Genomic DNA, 27,887 nt, shown 5'->3' with positions numbered 1-27,887 from the left:
ACCCTGGGATCCCCCAGAGGGAGGCCCGCCCCATCATGCGGGAGGCTTGTCAGTCTTGGAAGCAGGCTGACTGGCAGCCCAGGCCCGTTTGGGTTTGGGCTTATTGGGTTTGGAAGTGCGAACCTGTTTTGGGTACGCCTGACCTTTTGCTTTCCCTGAAGGATGAAAGGAGCAAAAAGAAGTACTTTTAGCCTTCGGCACCGAAGGAGCAATACTAGGAAGACATGCTGTTTTAGCAGACGCTAAGTCAGCCACTATCTTGTCAAGGTTTTCTCCGAAAAGAATGTCTCCTTTGAATGGGAGTACCTCCAGGCTTTTCTTAGAGTCTATGTCCACAAACCAGGACCTTAACCAGAGAATTCTGCGAGCCAAAATGGACGTAGCAGAAGCCTTGGCCACCAGAATATCGGCATCAGAAGCCGCCTCTTTAATGTAATGAGACACTGTAACAATATATGACAGGCACTGTCTAGCATGATTAGAAGCATTGGAAGGCAACTCCTCCTCCAGCTCCTGAGCCCACGCTTCCACAGCTTCTGCAGCCCATGTTGCTGCAATAGTGGGCCTATGCACCGCACCGTTTAGGGTGTAGATTGCCTTCAAACAACCCTCCACACGCTTGTCCGTCGGCTCTCTCAAGGACATGACGGTAGTTACAGGCAGAGCAGAGGATACTACCAGCCGCGCCACTTGTGAATCCACTGGCGGTGGCGTTTCCCAATTTTTACTAAGCTCCGCAGCGAGGGGGTAGGGGGCCAGCATCTTCTTGTGAGGCGTAAACGTCTTTCCTGGATTTTCCCAGGACTCCTGACGTATGTCAACTAAATGGTCAGAGTGAGGTAAAACTTGTTCATCATCAACCTGAAGAATGAGCCTAATAGCCTCTAACAAGTCAGGAACATCCACCTGCAAAACAACCTCCTCATTAGAGGCATCAGGATCAGAATCGGTGGGGTCCGTATAATCGCCATCCTCATCAGATGAGGTATCTGGGATATGGGTGGATTGTGAGGAAGTAATTGCCCGCTTAGAGGACCCCTTGGTCTTAGGCGGGCGAGGGTTAGACTTTTGAGTAGTCAGTGATTGGTTCAATTGCTGTAACTGATTGGACAGTTGATCTGCCCATGGCGGATTAACCGCGGGGACCATAAGCGGTTGTACCGGCCCAGGAGGTCCCATAGGGGGCGTTAGTCTAGTTACCAGCATATTCAATAGCGTGGAGAAGGTAGCCCAAGGTGGGTTGTTTTGCACCCCCGTTGTTACAGTCCCACTGGGGGGCAAGGAACCCCCAGACCCTGAACCCTCAGCTGCTATGTTATCCTCAAATGTGTCTGCAGCGTCAACACCACGCAATGTGGGATCAGCCCCAGCTCCGTTGCCCTTTGTAGCTGACATAATCAAAAGCTCAATGTAAGGCAACACAGTACAATATCAGCAGCACAATACCTGACAAGAATCCCCTGTGCAGTGTATCAGCACAAACTGGGGATTCAAGAGGTATATGGCGACTAAAAATCACAGAGAAAAATACACACTGAGTGTATCCTGTGAACTGCCTATATTATGGTAAACCTGATACACTTAGCCCCCTCAGGTTTTAGAATATAGGGATAGCAATCTGAGTGAGAGACACGAAAATAAGATTTTACTCACCGGTAAATCTATTTCTCGTAGTACGTAGTGGATGCTGGGAACTCCGTAAGGACCATGGGGAATAGCGGCTCCGCAGGAGACTGGGCACAACTAAAGAAAGCTTTAGGACTACCTGGTGTGCACTGGCTCCTCCCTCTATGACCCTCCTCCAGACCTCAGTTAGGATACTGTGCCCGGAAGAGCTGACACAATAAGGAAAGGATTTGGAATCCCGGGTAAGACTCATACCAGCCACACCAATCACACCGTATAACTCGTGATACTATACCCAGTTAACAGTATGAAATATAACTGAGCCTCTCAACAGATGGCTCAACAATAACCCTTTAGTTAACCAATAACTATATACAAGTATTGCAGACAATCCGCACTTGGGACGGGCGCCCAGCATCCACTACGGACTACGAGAAATAGAGTAAAATCTTATTTTCTCTAACGTCCTAAGTGGATGCTGGGAACTCCATAAGGACCATGGGGATTATACCAAAGCTCCCAAACGGGCGGGAGAGTGCGGATGACTCTGCAGCACCGAATGAGCGAACTCTAGGTCCTCCTCAGCCAGGGTATCAAACTTTTAGAATTTAGCAAATGTGTTTGACCCCGACCAAGTAGCTGCTCGGCAAAGTTGTAAAGCCGAGACCCCTCGGGCAGCCGCCCAAGAAGAGCCCACCTTCCTCGTGGAATGGGCTTTTACAGATTTAGGATGCGGCAGTCCAGCCGCAGAATGTGCAAGTTGAATCGTGCTACAGATCCAGCGAGCAATAGTCTGCTTTGAAGCAGGCGCACCCAACTTGTTGGGTGCATGCAGGATAAATAGCGAGTCAGTCTTTCTGACTCCAGCTGTCCTGGAAACATAGATTTTTAGGGCCCGGACTACGTCCAGCAACTTGGAATCCTCCAAGTCACAAGTAGCCGCAGGCACCACAATAGGCTGGTTCAAATGAAAAGCTGAAACCACCTTTGGGAGAAATTGGGGACGAGTCCTCAATTCCGCCCTATCCATATGGAAAATCAGATAAGGGCTTTTACATGATAAAGCCGCCAATTCTGACACACGCCTGGCCGAAGCCAAGGCCAACAACATGACCACTTTCCACGTGAGATATTTTAAATCCACGGTTTTAAGTGGTTCAAACCAATGTGACTTTAGGTAATTCAACACCACGTTGAGATCCCAAGGTGCCACTGGGGGCACAAAAGGGGGCTGAATATGCAGCACTCCCTTAACAAATGTCTGAACTTCAGGTAGTGAAGCCAGCTCTTTCTGGAAGAAAATCGATAGAGCCGAAATCTGGACCTTAATGGAACCCAATTTTAGGCCCATAGTCACCCCTGACTGTAGGAAGTGCAGAAAACGGCCCAGCTGAAATTCCTCCGTTGGGGCCTTCCTGGCCTCACACCACGCAACATATTTTCGCCATATGCGGTGATAATGGTTTGCGGTCACTTCTTTCCTAGCTTTAATCAGCATAGGGATGACTTCCTCCGGAATGCCCTTTTCCTTCAGGATGCGGCGTTCAACCGCCATGCCGTCAAACGCAGCCGCGGTAAGTCTTGGAACAGACAGGGCCCCTGCTGCAGCAGGTCCTGTCTGAGCGGCAGAGGCCATGGGTCCTCTGAGATCATTTCTTGAAGTTCTGGGTACCAAGCTCTTCTTGGCCAATCCGGAAGAATGAGTATAGTTCTTACTCCTCTTCGCCTTATTATCCTCAGTACCTTGGGTATGAGAGGAAGAGGAGGGAAAACATAAACCGACTGGTACACCCACGGTGTCACTAGAGCGTCCACAGCTATTGCCTGAGGGTCTCTTGACCTGGCGCAATATCTTTCTAGCTTTTTGTTGAGGCGGGACGCCATCATGTCCACCTGTGGCCGTTCCCAGCGATTTACAATCAGCTGAAAGACTTCTGGATGAAGTCCCCACTCTCCCGGGTGGAGGTCGTGCCTGCTGAGGAAGTCTGCTTCCCAGTTGTCCACTCCCGGAATGAACACTGCTGACAGTGCTAACACGTGATTTTCCGCCCATCGGAGAATCCTTGTGGCTTCTGCCATCGCCGTCCTGCTTCTCGTGCCGCCCTGTCGGTTTACATGGGCGACCGCCGTGATGTTGTCTGACTGGATCAGTACCGGCTGGTTTTGAAGCAGGGGTCTTGCCTGACTTAGGGCATTGTAGATGGCCCTTAGTTCCAGAATATTTATGTGTAGGGAAATCTCCTGGCTTGACCATAGCCCTTGGAAGTTTCTTCCCTGTGAGACTGCCCCCCAGCCTCGAAGGCTGGCATCCGTGGTCACCAGGACCCAGTCCTGTATGCCGAATCTGCGGCCCTCCAGAAGATGAGCACTCTGCAGCCACCACAGCAGAGACACCCTGGTCCTTGGAGACAGGGTTATCAGCCGATGCATCTGAAGATGGGATCCGGACCACTTGTCCAACAGATCCCACTGAAAGATTCTTGCATGGAACCTGCTTAATGGAAATGCTTCGTAGGAAGCTACCATTTTTCCCAGGACTCGCGTGCAGTGATGCACCGAGACCTGTTTTGGTTTCAGGAGATCTCTGACTAGAGACGACAACTCCTTGGCTTTCTCCACCGGGAGAAACACCCTTTTTTGGTCTGTGTCCAGAACCATCCCCAGAAACAGTAGACGTGTCGTAGGAACCAGCTGTGACTTTGGAATATTCAGAATCCAACCGTGCTGTTGTAGCACCTCCCGAGATAGTGCTACCCCGACCAACAACTGCTCCCTGGACCTCGCCTTTATAAGGAGATCGTCCAAGTATGGGATAATTAAAACTCCCTTTTTTCGAAGGAGTATCATCATTTCGGCCATTACCTTGGTAAATACCCTCGGTGCCGTGGACAGACCAAACGGCAACGTCTGGAATTGGTAATGACAGTCCAGTACCACAAATCTGAGGTACTCCTGGTGAGGAAGGTAAATGGGGACATGTAGGTAAGCATCCTTGATGTCCAGTGATACCATGTAATCCCCTTCCTCCAGGCTTGAAATAACCGCCCTGAGCGATTCCATCTTGAACTTGAACCTTTTTATATAGGTGTTCAAGGATTTCAAATTTAAAATGGGTCTCACCGAACCGTCCGGTTTCGGTACCACAAACATTGTGGAATAGTAACCCCTTCCTTGTTGAAGGAGGGGTACCTTGACTATCACCTGCTGCGAATACAGCTTGTGAATTGCCTCCAGCACTGCCTCCCTGTCCGGGGGAGCTGTTGGCAAGGCTGATTTGAGGAAACGGCGAGGGGGAGACGTCTCGAATTCCAGCTTGTACCCCTGAGATACTACTTGTAGAACCCAGGGATCCACCCGTGAGCGAGCCCACTGGTCGCTGAAGTTCTTGAGACGGGCCCCCACCATACCTGGCTCCGCCTGTGGAGCCCCAGCGTCATGCAGTGAACTTAGAGGAAGCGGGGGAGGGCTTTTGTTCCTGGGAACTGGCCGTATGCTGCAGCTTTTTTCCTCTACCTCTGCCTCTGGGCAGAAAGGACGCGCCTTTAACCCGCTTGCCTTTCTGGGGCCGAAAGGACTGTACCTGATAATATGGTGCTTTCTTTGGCTGTGAGGGAACATGGGGTAAAAATGCTGACTTCCCAGCTGTCACTGTGGAAACGAGGTCCGAGAGACCATCCCCAAACAACTCCTCACCCTTGTAAGGCAAAACTTCCATGTGCCTTTTAGAATCTGCATCCCCTGTCCACTGCCGAGTCCATAAACCCCTCCTGGCAGAAATGGACATTGCACTTATTTTAGATGCCAGCCGGCAAATATCCCTCTGTGCATCTCTCATGTATAAGACTGCGTCTTTAATATGCTCTATGGTTAGCAATATAGTGTCCCTGTCTAAGTCCAGCAGGGGGATAAGGCTTTGACCTGTAGCCCCTCCCCCTGGGGGAGGGGCTACAGGTCAAAGCCTTATCCCCCTGCTGGACTTCACCACCGGGTACTGGGGGCTTAAGAAAACGGTTTTGTGAGAGAAAAATGATCTGTGCCCATGCCCTGGTGGTCTAGTGGGGTCCCTGTACTGCCACAGTGTCCACGTCAGCGCGCGCGGCCCGCCTCCCACCGGCCGTGCGGGATTGCGATTTACAGCGGGTCCTGTTGTGGGGACCCCTTACCACCTCCCTGTAGTACGGCCACACGATCCGGGAGAACAGCGGCCGTGTGTGTGACTAACATCAGAAGAAAACCGGAGCCTCCGCTGTAGGTACCCGGCAACCAGGGCGCGGGAGTGTACAGCGCCGCTGGGGGAGGTGATGGAGCTGCAGCAGGAGATGTCTCACTGACATCTAACACTGCCAGTGTCTCTGCTGCACGCCTTGAAGTCTTCAATTTTCTTTAAAAGCTTTTTTTTAGGGCTGCCCCCTGTTAAGTGCCTACTTACTGCATGGCACCAACTACAAAACTGAGCTCCTGTGCACGGAGGCGGGGCTATAGAGGAGGCGGCGCTAGGCATTCTGGGAACAGTCAAAGCTTTGAGCCTGTTGGTGCCTCGGATAAGATCCTACTCTACACCCCAATGTCATTCCCTGTGGAGCCCAGTGTACCCCGCAGCAGAAACTTTTTTTAATAAAGGCTGTCACGCCCTTCTACCAATAAAGGCTTAGTAGCCCCACTTAGAAGTGATTGTAAATGTATACAGTTGTTTTATTTATTGGTTGCAAGTAATTCTCATTAAACTTGTAGATGATTTGTACCGTTTCTAATGTTAATATCTCGTTACAAGTGTTTCCTATATATTCCACAGAGTTCTTGCAACATCAATAAAAGTGGATCCCAATGCAAATGCTGTTACTCTACGTGTGTTACCATATATAATATAATGATGGTGTTCATCGATATTGTATAAATATAGGTACCGGATATTCTCCAATATTAGTGTGGTCCTCTTATATTATCTTACATAGGACAAAGAGCTTGTATGTGCTGCACGTTCTAATGGATAGTCAGTTAAGAGCTATAAAGACTACCCTTTATGTATCTTAATGCCCCTAATAGTTATTATAACTCATACTTGGGATATGCCTACAATCACGAACATGGTCCAGGTTGACCATGGGGGTCATTCCGAGTTGTTCGCTCGTTGCCGATTTTCGCAACGGAGCGATTAAGGCAAAAATGCGCATGCGCATGGTACGCAGTGCACATGCGGTAAGTATTTTAGCACAAAACTTAGTAGATTTACTCACGTCCGAACGAAGAATTTTCATCGTTGATGTGATCGGAGTGTGATTGACAGGAAGTGGGTATTTCTGGGCGGAAACTGACCGTTTTCTGAGAGTGTGCGGAAAAATGCAGGCGTGCCAGGATAAAACGCGGGAGTGTCTGGAGAAACGGGGGAGTGGCTGGCCGAACGCAGGGCGTGTTTGTGACGTCAAACCAGGAACGAAACGGGCTGAGCTGATCGCAGTGTAGGAGTAAGTCTCAAGCTACTCAGAAACTGCTAAGAATTTTCTATTCGTAATTCTGCTAATCTTTCGTTTGCAATTCTGCTAAGCTAAGATACACTCCCAGAGGGCGGCGGCCTAGCGTGTGCAATGCTGCTAAAATCTGCTAGCGAGCGAACTCGGAATGACCCCCCATGTCTGATGCAGGCTGCAATTAGTCACGGCCCATTCCACGGCCCATTCTTGAGTGTCTTCACTAATATTAATTCTCAATATGAGGGAATGTTGTGTAGTCGATACCGGTAACCTGGTATATCATGCAAAGTGCCCAATAATTTTACCCTGGTAAACGCACCAATATTTCTCCCTAGCATCTCTGAATTCTGTAGGGAGTTAGATTGTGTGCACAAGTTATAAATACCACGTCTGACTGCTTTTACACTGTTAAGTAGGAAGTGCCAATTGTCACTTTTATAATGTTTTTTTTCATGCTGTCCTCTATTCACACTTTCATTTATTGCCAAACTGTGGCATATTTCAATAAGGGTAGATGTCTAGATAGGACATTGCGTCTTAAAATAAGAATTTACTCACCGGTAATTCTATTTCTCGTAGTCCGTAGTGGATGCTGGGGACTCCGTAAGGACCATGGGGAATAGACGGGCTCCGCAGGAGACTGGGCACTCTATAAGAAAGATTTGGTACTATCTGGTGTGCACTGGCTCCTCCCTCTATGCCCCTCCTCCAGACCTCAGTTAGGATACTGTGCCCGGAAGAGCTGACACAATAAGGAAGGATTTTGAATCCCGGGTAAGACTCATACCAGCCACACCAATCACACCGTATAACTCGTGATATTAAACCCAGTTAACAGTATGAAACATAACTGAGCCTCTCAACAGATGGCTCAACAATAACCCTTTAGTTAGGCAATAACTATATACAAGTATTGCAGACAATCCGCACTTGGGATGGGCGCCCAGCATCCACTACGGACTACGAGAAATAGAATTACCGGTGAGTAAATTCTTATTTTCTCTGACGTCCTAGTGGATGCTGGGGACTCCGTAAGGACCATGGGGATTATACCAAAGCTCCCAAACGGGCGGGAGAGTGCGGATGACTCTGCAGCACCGAATGAGAGAACTCAAGGTCCTCCTCAGCCAGGGTATCAAATTTGTAGAATTTAGCAAACGTGTTTGCCCCTGACCAAGTTGCAGCTCGGCAAAGTTGTAAAGCCGAGACCCCTCGGGCAGCCGCCCAAGATGAGCCCACCTTCCTCGTGGAATGGGCTTTCACTGATTTAGGATGCGGCAATCCAGCCGCAGAATGCGCCAGCTGAATTGTGCTACAAATCCAGCGAGCAATAGTCTGCTTAGAAGCAGGAGCACCTATTTTGTTGGGTGCATACAGGATAAAAAGCGAGTCAGTTTTCCTGACTCCAGCCGTCCTGGAAACATACATTTTCAAGGCCCTGACTACGTCCAGTAACTTGGAATCCTCCAAGTCCCTAGTAGCCGCAGGCACCACAATAGGTTGGTTCAAGTGAAAAGCTGATACCACCTTAGGGAGAAACTGGGGACGAGTCCTCAATTCTGCCCTATCCATATGGAAAATCAGATAAGGGCTTTTACATGACAAAGCCGCCAACTCTGACACACGCCTGGCCGAAGCCAAGGCCAATAACATGACCACTTTCCATGTGAGATATTTCAGATCCACGGTTTTAAGTGGTTCAAACCAATGTGATTTTAGGAAGCTCAACACCACATTGAGATCCCAAGGTGCCACAGGAGGCACAAAAGGGGGCTGAATATGAAGCACTCCCTTTACAAAAGTCTGAACTTCAGGCAGTGAAGCCAGTTCTTTCTGGAAGAAAATCGACAGAGCCGAAATCTGGACCTTAATGGAACCCAATTTTAGGCCCATAGTCACTCCCGACTGTAGGAAGTGCAGAAAACGACCCAGCTGAAATTCCTCTGTAGGGGCCTTCCTGGCCTCACACCACGCAACATATTTTCGCCAAATGCGGTGATAATGGTTTGCGGTTACTTCTTTCCTGGCTTTTATCAGCGTAGGAATGATTTCCTCCGGAATGCCCTTTTCCTTTAGGATCCGGAATTCAATCGCCATGCCGTCAAACGCAGCCGCGGTAAGTCTTGGAACAGACAGGGCCCCTTCTGTAGCAGATCCTATCTGAGCGGTAGAGGCCATGGGTCCTCTGATAACATTTCTTGAAGTTCCGGGTACCACGCTCTTCTTGGCCAATCCGGAACCACGAGTATCGTTCTTACTCCTCGCCTTCTTATTATTCTCAGTACCTTTGGTATGAGAGGCAGAGGAGGGAACACATAAACCGACTGGTACACCCACGGTGTCACTAGAGCGTCCACAGCTATCGCCTGAGGGTCCCTTGACCTGGCGCAATATCTCTTTAGCTTTTTGTTGAGGCGGGACGCCATCATGTCCACCTGTGGCCTTTCCCAACGGTTTACCAACAGTAGGAAGACTTCTGGATGAAGTCCCCACTCTCCCGGGTGTAGGTCGTGTCTGCTGAGGAAGTCTGCTTCCCAGTTGTCCACTCCCGGAATGAACACTGCTGACAGTGCCAGTACGTGATTTTCCGCCCATCGGAGAATCCTTGTGGCTTCTGCCATCGCCACTCTGCTTCTTGTGCCGCCCTGTCGGTTTACATGGGCGACTGCCGTGATGTTGTCTGATTGGATCAGAACCGGCTGGTTTTGAAGCAGGGGCCTTGCCTGACATAGGGCATTGTAAATGGCCCTCAGTTCCAGAATGTTTATGTGTAGGGACGACTCCTGACTTGACCAAAGTCCCTGGAAACTTCTTCCCTGTGTGACTGCGCCCCAGCCCCGAATGCTGGCATCCGTGGTCACCAGGACCCAGTCCTGTATGCCGAATCTGCGGCCCTCTAGAAGATGAGCACTCTGCAGCCACCACAGTAGAGACACCCTGGTCCTTGGAGACAGGGTTATCAGTTGATGCATCTGAAGATGCGATCCTGACCACTTGTCCAAGAGGTCCCACTGGAAGGTCCTTGCATGGAACCTGCCGAATGGAATTGCTTCGTATGAAGCCACCATTTTTCCCAGGACTCGTGTGCACTGATGCACCGATACCCGTTTTGGTTTTAGGAGGTCTCTGACTAGAGATGACAGCTCCTTGGCTTTCTCCTCCGGGAGAAACACTTTTTTCTGTTCTGTGTCCAGAATCATCCCCAGGAACAGTAAGCGTGTGGAAGGAACCAGTTGTGACTTTGGAATGTTTAGAATCCAGCCATGCTGTTGTAGCACTTCCCGAGATAGTGCTACTCCGACCAGTAACTGCTCCCTGGACCTCGCCTTTATTAGGAGATCGTCCAAGTACGGGATAATTAAAACTCCCTTTTTCGAAGGAGTATCATCATTTCTGCCATTACCTTGGTAAACACCCTCGGTGCCGTGGACAGTCCAAACGGTAGTGTCTGGAATTGGTAATGGCAATCCTGTACCACAAATCTGAGGTACTCCTGGTGAGGAAGGTAAATTGGGACATGCAGGTAAGCATCCTTGATGTCCAGGGATACCATGTAATCCCCCTCGTCCAGGCTTGCAATAACCGCCCTGAGCGATTCCATCTTGAACTTGGATTTTTTTATGTATGTGTTCAAGGATTTCAAATTTAAAATGGGTCTCACCGAACCGTCCGGTTTCGGTACCACAAACAGTGTGGAATAGTAACCCCGTCCTTGTTGAAGTAGGGGTACTTTGACTATCACCTGCTGGGAATACAGCTTGTGAATTGCCTCTAGAACAGCCTCCCTGCCCGAGGGAGTTGTCGGTAAGGCCGATTTGAGGAAACGGCGGGGGTAAGGCGCCTCGAATTCCAGCTTGTACCCCTGAGATACTACTTGAAGGATCCAGGGATCCACCCGTGAGCGAGCCCACTGATCGCTGAAATTTTTGAGGCGGCCCCCCACCGTACCTGGCTCCGCCTGTGGAGCCCCACCGTCATGCGGCGGATTTGGAAGAAGCGGGGGAGGACTTTTGTTCCTGGGAACCTGCTGCGTGGTGCAGCTTTTTCCCCCTTCCTCTGCCTCTAGACAGAAAGGACCCGCCTTTTCCCCGCCTGTTTTTCTGGGGTCGAAAGGACTGTACCTGATAATACGGCGCTTTCTTAGGCTGTGAGGGGACATGGGGCAAAAATGCTGACTTCCCAGCTGTTGCTGTGGAAACAAGGTCTGAGAGACCATCCCCGAATAACTCCTCACCCTTATAAGGCAAAACTTCCATGTGCCTTTTAGAATCTGCATCCCCTGTCCACTGCCGAGTCCATAAGCCTCTCCTAGCAGAAATGGACAATGCACTTATTCTAGATGCCAGCCGGCAGATCTCCCTCTGTGCATCTTTCATGTACAAGACTGAGTCTTTTATATGCTCTACGGTTAGCAATATAGTGTCCCTGTCTAGGGTGTCAATATTTTCCGATAGGGAATCTGACCAAGCAGCAGCAGCACTGCACATCCACGCTGAAGCAATAGCTGGTCTCAGTATAACACCAGTGTGTGTATATATAGACTTTAGGATAGCCTCCTGCTTTCTATCAGCAGGTTCCTTTAGGGCGGCCGTATCCGGAGACGGTAGTGCCACCTTTTTAGACAAACGTGTGAGCGCTTTATCCACCCTAGGGGGAGTTTCCCAACGTGACCTATCCTCTGGCGAGAAAGGGAACGCCATTAGTAATTTTTTTGAAATCACCAATTTTTTATCGGGGAAAGCCCACGCTTCTTCACACACTTCATTTAATTCTTCAGATGGGGGAAAAACTATTGGTAGTTTTTTCTCCCCAAACATAATACCCTTTTTTGAGGTACCTGGGTTTATATCAGAAATGTGTAATACCTCTTTCATTGCCTCAATCATGCAACGAATGGCCCTAGTGGACATTAAATTTGACTCATCGTCGTCGACACTGGTATCAGTATCCGTGTCGACATCTGTGTCTGCCATCTGAGGTAGTCGGCGTTTTAGAGCCCCTGATGGCCTTTGAATTGCCTGGGCAGGCACGAGCTGAGAAGCCGGCGGTCCCGCATTTGGCATGTCGTCAAATCTTTTATGTAAGGAGTCGACACTTGCACGTAATTCCTTCCATAAGTCCATCCACTCAGGTGTCTGCCCTGCAGGGGGTGACATCACATTTATAGGTATCTGCTCCGCCTCCACATAAGTCTCATCAAACATGTCGACACAGCTGTACCGACACACTGCACACACACACACACAGGGAATGCTCTTAAAGGAGACAGGACCCCACAAAAGCCCTTTGGGGAGACAGAGAGAGAGTATGCCAGCACACACCAGAGCGCTATATAATGCAGGGACTAACTGAATTATGTCCCCTATAGCTGCTATAATATTTACTGCGCCTCAATTTAGTGCCCCCCCCTCTCTTTTTTACCCTTTTCTGTAGTGTAGACTGCAGGGGAGAGTCAGGGAGCTTCCTTCCAGCGGAACTGTGAGGGAGAAATGGCGCCAGTGTGCTGAGGGAGATGGCTCCGCCCCTTTTTCGGCTGACTTTTCTCCCGCTTTTTTCTGTATTCTGGCAGGGGTAATTACCACATATATAGCCTCTGGGGCTATATATTGTGGTTATTTTGCCAGCCAAGGTGATTTTATTGCTGCTCAGGGCGCCCCCCCCCAGCGCCCTGCACCCTCAGTGACCGGAGTGTGAAGTGTGTATGAGGAGCAATGGCGCACAGCTGCAGTGCTGTGCGCTACCTTGGTGAAGACTGAAGTCTTCTGCCGCCGATTTTCCGGACCATCTTCTTGCTTCTGGCTCTGTAAGGGGGACGGCGGCGCTGCTCCGGGAACGAACACCAAGGACGGGTCCTGCGGTCGATCCCTCTGGAGCTAATGGTGTCCAGTAGCCTAAGAAGCCCAAGCTAGCTGCAAGCAGGTAGGTTCGCTTCTTCTCCCCTTAGTCCCTCGTTGCAGTGAGCCTGTTGCCAGCAGGTCTCACTGTAAAATATAAAACCTAACATATACTTTCTTTCTAGGAGCTCAGGAGAGCCCCTAGTGTGCATCCAGCTCGGCCGGGCACAGAAATCTAACTGAGGTCTGGAGGAGGGGCATAGAGGGAGGAGCCAGTGCACACCAGGTAGTACCAAATCTTTCTTATAGAGTGCCCAGTCTCCTGCGGAGCCCGTCTATTCCCCATGGTCCTTACGGAGTCCCCAGCATCCACTAGGACGTCAGAGAAATATAAATCGATATGTGACAATCATCACGTTTGCTGATCATTAGGCATTATAACAGTTTTTCACACTTCTGCCTAATATATAGTGGACCCGTTATTATATCCGGTCAAATCTAACAGTCCGAATACTTCCCAGTGTATTATTCTCATGTATCAGAGTGAATCCTCTATCAAAGTGGATCACGTGATTCAGAGATACACTGTTACAGTCTGGACTAGACTTATGTGTTTGGTTATTAGGCATAAATAATTTAACAGTAATGAATGACCAGCCACTTAGGCAGATTTTTCATGCATAGTCCATACACCGTCAGTAGGTCAGATAACTTGAATACGTTTGTGCACACTGGTCTTTTTATTAGCAGGTACTTGTCTGTATTGTATCGTACTCGTCTGTCTTTATTGTTGTCCCAGTGCACCCACAATTGAGCTCTTCTTTTCTTTGTGTCCATGATTCTCCTTGTGAGTAGTGGGTTAGCACCTCAGAGAAAATATGTATCCATTGTATAGCTTATATTACTAAATTCTTAATTCTGAGAGGGGATAAACCATCTGAGTACCTACCTATAAAACTGGTGCAGGATATCTTTTGGTGTCTTTATAATTTCCTGCATCGCGCCGTGTGTACCCGGCTTTAGTTAAAGGCTGTAATATTGTTTTAGTAGCATTAATACATATGAAACTAACACACCTTATCACATAAGGGTCTTTATTTTATACATACTGCATATTATAATTTAATCTAAAATATTTTACTAATGCGGTTTTCATATGTGGAGAAACAAACAATTTTCAGCAGCACTATTATTAAGTGTAAAACAAACAGGGTTTCTTCACATCCGCCAAGAAGCAGCGGCTGCTTCATAAATATACCTTATAGGAGATATACAATATGTACATATACATTTTATCATAAGTAGACTACCAGGGTCGGCTCGAGGGTCATTCGAGCAGAGTGGCCACACGGGGTGCAGTGGATCCGCACGCCTAGGGATACCACGGGCAATGTACGGACAGACATCACTCACCTTCCAGTTACTCCAACGTCTCCCTCCCACAACCATTCTCTGCTCACCTTCTCCATCCCTACAGCCCTGCTCCACCCAAATACTGCTTACAGACCTAACAGTAGGTGTATAACTCCCGTGGCTTTGTGCAGGGGGTGCCATTGCTACAGGGCAAGGATCACCTCCGGGCCCTCCTCCCCGCTGCACCCAGCCCTCCTCCCATGGGACCAGCCCAGCACATTTCTAACATCAGTCACAGATCAATCACTCACTGCCGACTTCTCAACTCCCACTTCATATGTTCCTCCCCTCTTCCCCTGTCAGTTCCCCCTTCATCCTTTCTCTTCCCCACAGACCCAAACGCCAGACCCCCACAGCACCACCACCTCTTTGCGGCAACCCCCGACACCATCCATAGCACTGCTACTGAACCTATACCACTGGGTTCCGCTGAAAAGTTACCCTGTTAGACGGAATAACCAAGTCTCATTAACATCCATGCACAGCCTCAGCCATTGTGAAAGCTACAGTATCAGGCATATTCAATTAGTTGCGGGGTGAATTCCATGGCTATTTGCCAGCTAACTACCCTGTGGTGCAGGGAAAGGCTGTTTCATTAAATAGCCTTTTTCCGCACGTTCAAAAATCAGGGATTACTGCATGGATGCTCGCTGATTCCTCATAAACTGTAGAACCAATGGGGTTTCCCTGCATACGAACCCCCAATTGTGTTTTCTCATGAACTTTACCTCTGTTCTCAGTCTATGGGTGTCGTGGACACCCAAGAGTGGGAACAGTTACCATTGGTCAGTGTGCCGACCGTCGGGATAGTGAGGGGGCGGGATAAAGGTGCCGGTATAACTACATCTGCCTCCCATAGTGTCCTTTCTGCTGTTTTTAACACATGTATGTTCTCACACAGAGTGCTGGTATGCCTTGAGTCAGCACTGTAAACTATACTGTGCAAGGGCGTTTCTAGAAAGGAGGAGGCCTGCATGCAGTCTCTGTTTGGCCCCCTACTTTCTAGTCGGCAGCACAGAAACTCTGGGCACTAGGGACCCTAGCGCTGTCCCGGAGTCTAGGGCGCATGTGCAGATCTCTGCGGCGGGTATTTTCCCAGTTATTTTCCTACTGTGGATGCGTGAAACACCGGAAAAATGGCATTGTGCCATTTTCCCAGTAATTTCTGCGGTGCTGGTGCTGTGCCGCGGGACTCCGGAAGGTAAGTATTAAACACTAGGTGATTCATCGCGCCCTACGGGCGCTCTTCACATTGTCGTAAGGAGCTTCGCCCCCTTAACCCCTGCACGCCCTTGTGGCGTGCAATAATAAGAATTTACTCACCGGTAATTCTATTTCTCGTAGTCCGTAGTGGATGCTGGGAACTCCGTAAGGACCATGGGGAATAGACGGGCTCCGCAGGAGACTGGGCACTCTAAAAGAAAGATTAGGTACTATCTGGTGTGCACTGGCTCCTCCCTCTATGCCCCTCCTCCAGACCTCAGTTAGGGAAACTGTGCCCGGAAGAGCTGACACACCAAGGAAAGGATTTGGAATCCAGGGTAAGACTCATACCAGCCACACCAATCACACTGTACAACTTGTGATAACCATACCCAGTTAACAGTATGAACAACAACTGAGCCTCCTTTTACGGATGGCTCAGAACAATAATCCTTTAGTGAAGCAATAACTATATACATGTATTGCAGAGAGTCCGCACTTGGGACGGGCGCCCAGCATCCACTACGGACTACGAGAAATAGAATTACCGGTGAGTAAATTCTTATTTTCTCTGACGTCCTAGTGGATGCTGGGAACTCCGTAAGGACCATGGGGATTATACCAAAGCTCCCAAACGGGCGGGAGAGTGCGGATGACTCTGCAGCACCGAATGAGCAAACTCAAGGTCCTCCTCAGCCAGGGTATCAAACTTGTAGAATTTACCAAATGTGTTTGAACCCGACCAAGTAGCAGCTCGGCAAAGCTGTAAAGCCGAGACCCCTCGGGCAGCCGCCCAAGAAGAGCCCACCTTCCTTGTGGAATGGGCTTTAACTGATTTAGGATGCGGCAGTCCAGCCGCAGAATGTGCCAGCTGAATCGTGCAACAGATCCAGCGAGCAATGGTTTGCTTTGAAGCAGGAGCACCCAGCTGATTGGGTGCATGCAGGATAAATAGCGAGTCAGTTTTCCTGACTCCAGCCGTCCTGGAAACATAAATTTTCAAAGCCCGGACTACGTCCAGCAACTTGGAATCCTCCAAGTCCCGAGTAGCCGCAGGCACCACAATAGGTTTGTTCAAATGAATCGCTGATACCACCTTTGGGAGAAATTGGGGACGAGTCCTCAATTCTGTCCTGTTTATATGGAAGATCAGATACGGGCTTTTACATGACAAAGCCGCCAATTCTGACACACGCCTAGCTGAAGCTAAGGCCAACAGTGTCACATCCTTCCTAGCTTTTATCAGCGTAGGAATCACTTCATCTGGAATGCCCTTTTCCATTAGGATCCGGCGTTCAACCGCCATGCCGTCAAACGCAGCCGCGGTAAGTCTTGGAACAGACAGGGCCCCTGCTGTAACAGGTCCTGTCTGAGAGGCAGAGGCCATGGGTCCTCTGAGATCATTTCTTGTAGTTCTGGGTACCAAGTTCTTCTTGGCCAATCCGGAACGATGAGTATAGTTCTTACTCCTCTTTTTCTTACTATCCTCAGTACCTTGGGTATGAGAGGAAGAGGAGGGAACACATAAACCGACTGGTACACCCACAGTGTCACTAGTGCGTCCACAGCTATCGCCTGAGGGTCCCTTGACCTGGCGCAATATTTTTTTAGCTTTTTGTTGATGCGGGACGCCATTCATGTCCACCCGTGGCAGTTCCCAGCGATTTACAATCTGTGTGAAGACTTCTTGATGAAGTCCCCACTCTCCCGGGTGGAGGTCGTGCCTGCTGAGGAAGTCTGCTTCCCAGTTGTCCACTCCCGGAATGAACACTGCTGACAGTGCTAGCACGTGATTCTCCGCCCATCGAAGAAACCTTGTGGCTTCTGCCATTGCCATCCTGCTTCTCGTGCCGCCCTGGGTGGTTTTGAAGCAGGGGCTCTGCTTGACTCAGGGCGTTGTTAATGGCCCTTAGTTCCAGTATATTTATGTGTAGTGAAGTCTCCAGACTTGACCACTGTCCTTGTAAGTTTCTTCCCTGAGTGACTGCCCCCCATCCTCGGAGGCTTGCATCCGTGGTCACCAGGACCCAGTCCTGTATGCCGAACCTGCGGCCCTCGAGAAGATGAGCACTCTGCAGCCACCACAACAGAGACACCCTGGCCCTTGGGGACAGGGTGATCAACCGATGCATCTGAAGATGCGATCCGGACCATTTGTCCAACAGTTCACACTGAAAGATCCTTGCATGGAACCTGCTGAAGGGAATTGCTTCGTAAGAAGCCACCATCTTTCCCAGGACTCGCGTGCAGTGATGCACCGACACCCGTTTTGGTTTCAGGAGGTCCCTGACCAGAGATGACAATTCCTGGGCCTTCTCCACCGGGAGAAACACCTTCTTCTGTTCTGTGTCCAGAATCATGCCCAGGAAAAGCAGACGCGTCGCAGGAATCAGCTGCGACTTTGGGATGTTCAGAATCCAGCCGTGCTGTTGCAACACTTCCTGAGAGAGTGCTACGCTGACCAACAACTGCTCTCTGGACCTCGCCTTTATGAGGAGATCGTCCAAGTACGGGATAATTATAACTCCCTTCTTCCGAAGGAGTATCATCATTTCGGCCATCACCTTGGTAAATATTCTCGGTGCCGTGGAGAGACCAAACGGTAACATCTGGAATTGGTAATGACAGTCCTGTACCACAAACCTGAGGTATTCCTGGTGAGGTGGGTAAATGGGGACATGCAAGTAAGCATCCTTGATGTCCAGCGACACCATAAAATCCCCCTCTTCCAAGCTTGCAATAACCGCCCTGAGCGATTCCATTTTGAACTTGAACTTCTTTATATAAGTGTTCAAGGATTTTAAATTCAGAATGGGTCTCACCGAACCGTCCGGTTTCGGTACCACAAACATTGTGGAATAGTAACCCCTTCCCTGTTGAAGGAGGGGGACCTTGATTATCACCTGCTGGAGGTACAGCTTGTGAATTGCCACCAGGACTACCTCCCTTTCCCTGGGAGCAGCTGGCAAGGCTGATTTGAGGTAACGTCGAGGGGGAGTCGCCTCGAACTCCAGCTTGTATCCCTGAGATACAATTTGTACACCCCAGAGATCCACTTGTGAGCGAACCCACTGGTTGCTGAAGTTTCGGAGACGCGCCCCCACCGCACCTGGCTCCGCCTGTGGAGCCCCAACGTCATGCGGTGGACTTAGTGGAAGCAGGGGAGTATTTTTGTTCCTGGGAACTGGCTGCCTGGTGCAGCTTCTTTCCTCTACCCTTGCCTCTGGCCAGAAAGGATGCTCCTCTGACCCGCTTGCCTTTCTGAGGCCGAAAGGACTGCACTTGATAATACGGTGCTTTCTTAGGCTGTGAGGGAACCTGAGGTAAAAAAGTCGACTTCCCAGCAGTTGCTGTGGATACGAGGTCGGAGAGACCATCCCCAAACAATTCCTCACCCTTATAAGGCAAAACCTCCATGTGTTTTTTAGAATCAGCATCACCTGTCCACTGCCGAGTCCATAATACTCTCCTGGCAGAAATGGACATTGCATTAATTCTAGATGCCAGCAGGCAAATGTCCCTCTGGGCATCCCGCATATATAAGATGACGTCTTTTATATGTTCGAGGGTTAGCAAAACAGTCAAAGTTGTCTGACAGGGTATCAGTCCATGCTGCTGCAGCACTACACATCCAGGCTGAAGCAATAGCAGGTCTCAGTAGAGTACCAGAGTGTGTATACACAGACTTCAGGATAGCTTCCTGCTTTCTATCCGCAGGCTCCTTTAGGGCGGCCGTATCCTGAGACGGCAGTGCCACCCTTTTAGATAAGCGTGTTAGCGCCTTGTCCACCCTAGGGGATGTTTCCCAACGTAACCTATCCGTTGGCGGGAAAGGGTACGCCATCAGTAACCTCTTAGAAATCACTAGTTTCTTATCAGGGGAAACTCCACGCTTCTTCACACAAATCATTTAATTCATCAGATGGGGGAAAAGTCACTGGCTGCTTTTTCTCCCCAAACATAATACCCCTCTTGGTGGCAACCGGGTTAATATCAGAAATGTGCAATACATCTTTCATTGCAGTAATCATGCATCGGATGGCTTTTGTAGACTGTACATTTGTCTCATCCTCATCTACACTGGAGTCAGACTCCGTGTCGACATCTGTGTCTACCATCTGAGCTAGCGGGCGTTTATGAGCCCCTGACGGCTTCTGAGTCGCCTGGGCAGGCGCGGGCTGAGACCCCGGCTGTCCCAAGGCTGCTGCGTCATCGAACCTTTTATGTAAGGAGTTGACACTGTCGGTTAAGACCTTCCACATATCCATCCAATCAGGTGTCGGCCCCGTCGGGGGCGACATCACACTTATCTGCCCCTGCTCCGCCTCCACGTAACTCTCCTCATCAAACATGTCGACACAGCCTTACCGACACACCGCACACACACAGGGAATGCTCAGACTGAGGACAGGACCCCACAAAGTCCTTTGGGGAGACAGAGAGAGAGTATGCCAGCACACACCACAGCGCTATATAACACAGGGATTTACACTATAAAAAGTGATTTACCCAATAGCTGCTTAAATATCTTATTTGCGCCTAAATTTATGTGCCCCCCCTCTCTTTTTTACCCTTCTTGTATCAGGATACTGCAGGGGAGAGCCTGGGGGGCTGCTTCCAGCGGAGCTGTAAAGGGAAAATGGCGCTGGTGTGCTGAGGAAGAAGGCCCCGCCCCCTCAGCGGCGGGCTTCTGTCCCGCGTTTTATGTAACTTAATGGCGGGGGGTTTTACACATATACAGTTTTCAGACTGTATTATGTGTATTTTAAGTGCCAAAAGGTATTATAATTGCTGCCCAGGCCCCACCCCTCCCCCCCCCAGCGCCCTGCACCCTACAGTGACCGGAGTGTGTGGTGTGCTGTGGGAGCAATGGCGCACAGCTGCGGTGCTGTGCGCTACCTTAATGAAGACAGGAGTCTTCTGCCGCTGATTTCATCGCTTCTCTTCTGTTCCAGTAGCCTAGAAGCACAAGCTAGCTGCAAGCAGGTAGGTTTGCTTCTCTCCCCTCAGCACGTAGCAGTGAGTCTGTTGCCAGCAGATCTCACTGAAAATAAAAAACCTAACAAATACTTTCTTTTCTAGCAAGCTCAGGAGAGCCCACTAGGAGCACCCAGCTCTGGCCGGGCACAGATTCTAACTGAGGTCTGGAGGAGGGGCATAGAGGGAGGAACCAGTGCACACCAGATAGTACCTAATCTTTCTTTTAGAGTGCCCAGTCTCCTGCGGAGCCCATCTATTCCCCATGGTCCTTACGGAGTTCCCAGCATCCACTAGGACGTCAGAGAAATTTTTATTATATGGAGTATTAATGCCAAATAATTGTGTGAGTGGTTAAATATTGCACGGAGAAAGGACGTGTAATGTTTCTCCTGCATCTCCTCCTGGAAGCAGCTAAGCTGCTGTCCTCCCTTTAGCAGTGGCTCTCCCGGAGACTCGCACAGCAGCCAGTCAGTATTGTTAGCGCCGGTGTTCCACCGCGCCGCATTACAGGGAAGAAGATGCACTTAAACTACAGCTCACAACAGCCCTTAGCACCGGAATGGTTCGGCGCTAAGGGCTGCTGGGAGCTGTAGTTTATTTAATGCATCTACTTCCCTGTAATGCGGCGCGTTGGGACACCGGTGCTAACAATAGTGACTGGCTGGCAGAACTGACTGGCTGAATCAGTGTAAAAGGAGAGAGTGCTGTGCAGTGTCAGTGACACTGCACACCCACTGCACTGCACAGCACTGTCACCTTTTACATTGATGCAGCGTCCAGACATTACCATCCGCAATATCAACCACTCTATCCGTTACATTAGCCATCTCGGGTATTCCAGGCCAGCAGCCTAGGTACTGTTTTGCGGAGTTAGGGCCTCTGGGGATCTTGGCACGGCTGTGGCAGGGAGGCACTTCTGTGACATCACGCGCACAGGAGGCTCGAGGGCTTAGAGAGAATGCGGCGCAGGGAGGGCTTCCGATGTGCCGCATTCATACACATCTATGCCGGTGGCCGCAGCAGCTTTTGTTCCACCTGCGCCACGGCTAGGGAGTGGGGATTGTTGATGCCGGAGGGGGCAGGCGGACTGGGGGCAGGACATAGGACATTGCAGTAAAAGGATTCCCCCCGCCTGTCTACAGCGCAGAGACTCCAACTGTAACTTTTTGACAGGTACAGTGCCTTTTTTTTATGGTCTGTACCGATTTTTGGCTCTCCAAATTTCCATTGAAAGTATAGGAAAAGGGGCATGGACACACACCCTTTTTGAATTTGTAGCGATTTTTATGTGAGAGCTCCTAGCCACACCCAGTGTTATACACACAGGCACAGAATCACAGATATGGGCTATTATATAGGAGATAATAGGTGCAGGGTGTGCGGTGTGGGGCCCCCTGAAACACAGGGGGCCCGTGTGCACTTCGCACACTGCACCCATTATAAATACGCCAGTGATACTGTGCGAGACCACTAGTCTGCAAACTGGATTATAATACAAGAAAATAAATATTCTTTATTGAATTACAGAACAATACAGTTGTGCTCATAAGTTTACATACCCTAGCAGAATTTGTGATTTTCTGGCCATTTGTCAGAGAATATGAATGATAACTCACAAACTTTTCTTTCACTCATGGTTAGTGGTTGGGTGAAGCCATTTCTTGTCAAACAACTGTGTTTACTCTTTTTAAATCATAATGTCAACAGAAACTACCCAAATGACCCTGATCAAAAGTTTACATACCCCAGTTCTTAATATCGTGTATTGCCCCCTTTAACATCAATGACAGCTTGAAGTAAGTCTTTTGTGGTAGTTGTGGATGAGGCTCTTTATTTTCTCAGATGGTAAAGCTGCCCATTCTTCTTGGCAAAAAAGCCTCCAGTTCCTGTAAATTCTTGGGCTGTCTTGCATGAACTGCACGTTTGAGATATCCCCAGAGTGGCTCAATGATATTGAGGTCAGGAAACTGAGATGGCCACTCCAGAACCTTCACTTAATTTTGCTGTAGCCAATGACAGGTCGACTTGGCCTTGTGTTTTGGATCATTGTCATGTTGGAACGTCCAAGTACGTCCCATGCGCAGCTTCCGGGCTGATGAGTGCAAATTTTCCTCCAGTATTTTCTGATAACATGCTGCATTCATCTTGCCATCAATTTTGACCAAGTTCCAGTGCCTTTGTAGCTCACACATCCCTAAAGCATCTGCGATCCACCTCCGTGTTTCACAGTAGGAATGGTGTACCTTTCATCATAGGCCTTGTTGACTCCTCTCCAAATGTAACGTTTATGGTTGTTGCCAAAAAGTAAAATTTTGGTCTCATCACTCCAAATGACTTTGTTCCAAAAATTTTGAGGCTTGTCTCTGTGCTGTTTGGAGTATTGTAAGCGGGATGCTTTGTGGCATTTGCGTAGTAATGGCTTTCTTCTGGCGACTCGACCATGCAGCCCATTTTTCTTCAAATGCCTCCTTATTGTGCATCTTGAAACAACCACCCCACTTTTTTTCAGAGAGTCCTGTATTTCAGCTGAAGTTATTTGTGGATTTTTCTTTGCATCCCGAACAATTTTCCTGGCAGTTGTGGCTGAAATTTTTGTTGGTCTACTTGACCGTGAGTTGGTTTCCACAGAATCCCTCATTTTCCACTTCTAAATTAGAGTTTGAACACTGCTGATTGGCATTCTCAATTGCTTGGATATCTTTTTATATCCTTTTCCTGTTTTATACAGTTCAATTACCTTTTCCCGCAGTTCCTTTGACAATTCTTTTGCTTTCCCCATGACTCAGAATCCAGACACGTCAGTGCAGCACTGGATGAAAGATGCAAGGGTCTTTCAGGAGTCCAGAAACTCACTGACCTTTTAAACACACACACTGATTAAAAGCAAACAGCTCACAGGTGAGGATGGTTACCTTTAGTAGCCATTCAAACCCGTTTGAGTCAACTTGTGTGCATGTTATCAGGCCAAAATCTCCAGGGTATGTAAACTTTTGATCAGGGTCATTTGGGTAGTTTCTGTTGTCATTATGATTTAAAAAGAGTAAACACAGTTGTTTGACAATAAATGGCTTCACCCAACCACTAACCATGAGTGAAAGAAAAGTTTGTGAGTAATCATTCATATTCTCTGACAAATGGCCAGAAAATCACAAATTCTGCTAGGGTATGTAAACTTATGAGCACAACTGTAAATCTTAGTACATCAGCAGTTCTACAACTGAATGGAAATGGAATGGATACAAAAGAATAGAAACCGAATTCAGAACCAGAATAGTCACCGCCCAGACAGAGTGAATACCCGACCCGTGCAAGTCTGCATATGCTCTGTGAAATTCTCTGCGAACGCTGATAAGCTGCAAATCCGTTTGCAACTCACTCATCAAATGTTTTTTCCAGTCTTTGCTTAACCCAGAACTTACTTCTACAGTGCGATAGAATCAGGCTGATCGGGGCCGAGCTGACGTCACACACCCTCCCGGAAAACGCTTGGGAACACCTGCGTTTTTACTGACACTCCCAGAAAACGGCCAGTTGCCACCCCCAAACGCCCACTTCCTGTCAATTGACTTGTGCACGCCTAGCAATAAAAAAAAAAAACCGCTGGATTTTTTGGCAGTTTGGCCTTGCGCGTGCACACTCGCAGCTGATCGATAATCATCCGCCTTGCGAATTCACACAACAATCGGGTCTGAATCGGCCCAAGGTTTTATAATGGCTATAATAAAAGAGTTGCACATAAAATTACAATCTCAAGCATCAATGAACTGAAGAGCAAGTTCCATAAACCGGTTGTGAGAGTGATATACTCATACAGCGAACCAGTTAGTGCAGCTAAAGGTGGTAGTACAAGCTCCTGAAATATGGGGTGTACCTACTTTTTTAATATATGATTTATTTTTCTGTTTCAAAAAACAATGACAATGTAAAATCTGTAATGGTTTATTTGTTAATTATGTGCCTGATTCAGAGATGTATGGGAATGCTTTCGTATCTGCAAATTTGTACGCACTGGCTGTGCAAAAATATGCACATGTTGCAGCCTTCAGGACTTGTTATGAGATGCCCACTGGATGCGTCTCTGTGGTAGTCTTCAGTTTGCCGGCTGTTGGGATCCCTGTGCACAGTATACCGGCGCCAGAATCCCGACAGCCGGCATACCGACACTTTATCTCCCTCTTGGGGGTCTACGACCCACTGGAGGGAGAATAACTAGCGTGGCGCGCGTAGCGCACCACCATGCCCACAGCGAGCCCGCAAGGGGCTCATTTGCGCTCGCCACGCTGTTGGTATGCCAGCGGTCGGGATTCCGGAGCCGGTTTGCTGGTCGCCGGGAGCCCGGCCACCGGCATACAGTACTACACCCGCGTCTCTGAACCATCTCTTGCGTACAAAGGGGATAATTCAGAGTTGATCGCAGCAGAAAATTTGTTAGCAGTTGGGCAAAATCATGGGGGTCATTCTGACCTGAACGCTCGCTGCCATTTTTCGCAGCACAGCGATCAGGTCACTACTGTGCATGATGCACCGCAATGCGCAGGCGCGTCGTACGGGTACAAAGAGGATCGTTGCTGGGCGATGGATTTAACGAAGAATCCATTCGCACAGCCGATCACAAGGAGATTGACAGGAAGAGGGCATTTATGGGTGTCAACTGACCGTTTTCAGGGAGTGTTTGGAAAAACGCAGGCATGTCCAAGCGTTTGCAGGGCGGGTGTCTGACATCAATTCCGGGACCAAAAAGACTGAAGTGATCACAAGGGCTGAGTAATTCCAGAGCTATATCAAAAAGGAAGAGCGACGGGGCACTGGTATATGATAAGTTGTAACAGATAGTAGAAAAGCAAAATTGGACAATTACATTGTTGGAAAGGAAAATAGGACCTTTCAATTATAGTCCCTGTTGGTGGTGCGCCCAGAGCTAGAAAGTACAAGTACTGACAGGGGGAGAGAGAGAAAGCTCTTGTGTGGGCGCACTCTTATGAAAAGAAGAAAGATTCTTCAATTAGGAGATAAAGTAAATTAAAACATATATTTATTTATTAATCCAGATTAAAACAAATACCCGTCTACGATCCAAAAAAGTGTGAGATAAAAAAAGAGAGAGTGTGAGAAAATATTGGAATGTTCTGGTCTGTTAATCACAGGGGAAAAATTAGAAAGGCTGCAGACACATATAGTCTGGCACCCGTTTCTCCTGACCAGTACAGAAGTTCTGTATTAATGGGACCTGAAAAGGGAGGTCAGTATTGTGTCTTAGAAAGACCACCTAAGTTGGATCAATGCTATACACTTTGCTAGTCACCCGTTAAACCATATGGCATATGTTAGAAATGTATATCTTGATATCCTGACGCTGGGGGAAATATAAGGAAAGAAATATGAGAAGGAAAGAGCAATTAGTGGTGATACTGCTGTTGGTGTCCACCCTTCAGAAGAAGGGGAATAGTTCCTACCCTACAACACGGATTCTACAGCGGGACCCTGTCATGGAGGTTTTACTTGTCACCACCTGCCTTCTGAATTTGACCCTATGAGTATATTTTTCCTTATTTTCAACATAATTTTGAATTATCACTGCTATTGATTTCTACATGCGCTTATCTTCACTTGGCATGTTAAATACCCTGTCAGACCAGGCAGTCAGAATTTTTGTGCATATTATAGCTCACAAATCCTAGTGATTCCAGGTTAATTTTTCTCCTTGCACACTGCCTGACTATAACGGCTCTATGCAGTATGTTATACACTATGTATGTTTGATTTGTTTGCTTTGCCCAAGTAATGATTTTTTGCTATAGTACCCATAGATGTCTATGCACAACAAGATTGTATATTTAATTTATTCTTTGTTCACGAACTCACCTGACGCCTCATACCTTGATTGGTTATCCTTCCCCGGATACCAACCCCCAACCCAATCACATAGGCTCTAATCTGCACACTTCATCCTTTTCTCTGCTTACTACTTTTCAGTGGACTCTCATCCACGATCCAGGGTATACAACGCCACTGAGTGACATTTGTTTTACCTTGCCTAACGTGGAAAGCAGATCCACGCACTATATGGCCTTATCTTTCTTGAATCTTCCATTCATATAAAGGTGCACTCTCATTGGTAGATAGCCTCTCTACTATCATACCACGCTGCTAATGCCCGATCTCGTCCGATCTTGGAAGCTAAACAGCGTTGAGCTGGATTAGTACCTTGGGAGGAGACTCCCTGGGAATACCCAGTGTTGTAGGGTAGGAACTATTCCCCTTCTTCTGAAGGGTGGACACCAACAGCAGTATCACCACTAATTGCTCTTTCCTTCTCATATTTCTTTCCTTATATTTCCCCTAGCGTCAGGATATCAAGATATACATTTCTAACATATGCCATATGGTTTAACGGGTGACTAGCAAAGTGTATAGCATTGACCCAACTTAGGTGGTCTTTCTAAGACACAATACTGACCTCCCTTTTCAGGTCTCATTAATACAGAACTTCTGTACTGGTCAGGAGAAACGGGTGCCAGACTATATGTGTCTGCAGCCTTTCTAATTTTTCCCCTGTGATTAACAGACCAGAACATTCCAATATTTTCTCACACTCTCTCTTTTTTTATCTCACACTTTTTTGGATCGTAGACGGGTATTTGTTTTAATCTGGATTAATAAATAAATATATGTTTTAATTTACTTTATCTCCTAATTGAAGAATCTTTCTTCTTTTCATAAGAGTGCACCCACACAAGAGCTTTCTCTCTCTCCCCCTGTCAGTATAAGTCCAGAGCTTCTCAGAAACTGCAAAAAACTTTTTTGCCCCTCTCGGCTGCACGCGCGTTTGCACACTTGCAAAGCGAAAATTAGCGACTATGCTTTTTCATGGCTGCTAAAAGTAGCCGGCGAGCGATCAACTCGGAATGACCCCCCATGTGCACTGCAGGTGTGGCAGATATAACATTTGCAGAGAGAGTTAGATTTGGGTGGGTTATATTGTTTCTGTGCAGGGTAAATACTGGCTGCTTTATTTTTACACTGCAATTTAGATTTCAGTTTGAACACACCCCACCCAAATCTAACTCTCTCTGCACATGTTATATCTGCCACCCCTGCAGTGCACATGGTTTTGCCTAACTGCTAACATTTTTTTTGCTGCGATCAACTCTGAATTACCCCCAAAGATTCAACCGTAGGACGCATAATTATCAAATATCGATCTTCTGAGAAACCCTGCGGTCGAACAGCTTGGCCATTACAAGTAAGACGCCAGAGCCATTGTAACTACATACGGATTTGCAGTTGCAAGCAATGACTCGCCTGCGCTTAATTCACCACTTCCCCGTTACCACCTATTAATGGTCCTTTACTGTCAATCATT

General features: G+C 48.3%; 1 protein-coding gene and 1 pseudogene across 4 annotated transcripts in view; one reads left to right on the top strand and one right to left on the bottom strand.

Moving 5' to 3' along the window:
* HECW2 (HECT, C2 and WW domain containing E3 ubiquitin protein ligase 2) overlaps positions 1 to 27,887 on the bottom strand; it is a 1,325,610-nt gene that overhangs the window by 1,244,249 nt on the left and 53,474 nt on the right. The window lies entirely within an intron of this gene.
* Positions 26,651 to 26,769, top strand: LOC134947028 (5S ribosomal RNA; annotated as a pseudogene).

This window comes from Pseudophryne corroboree, chromosome 7, assembly GCF_028390025.1.
Source record: "Pseudophryne corroboree isolate aPseCor3 chromosome 7, aPseCor3.hap2, whole genome shotgun sequence".
Classification (NCBI taxonomy): domain Eukaryota; kingdom Metazoa; phylum Chordata; class Amphibia; order Anura; family Myobatrachidae; genus Pseudophryne; species Pseudophryne corroboree.
The sequence above is the reverse complement of the archived record's forward strand: the minus strand, read 5'-3'. Positions and strand labels throughout refer to the sequence as shown.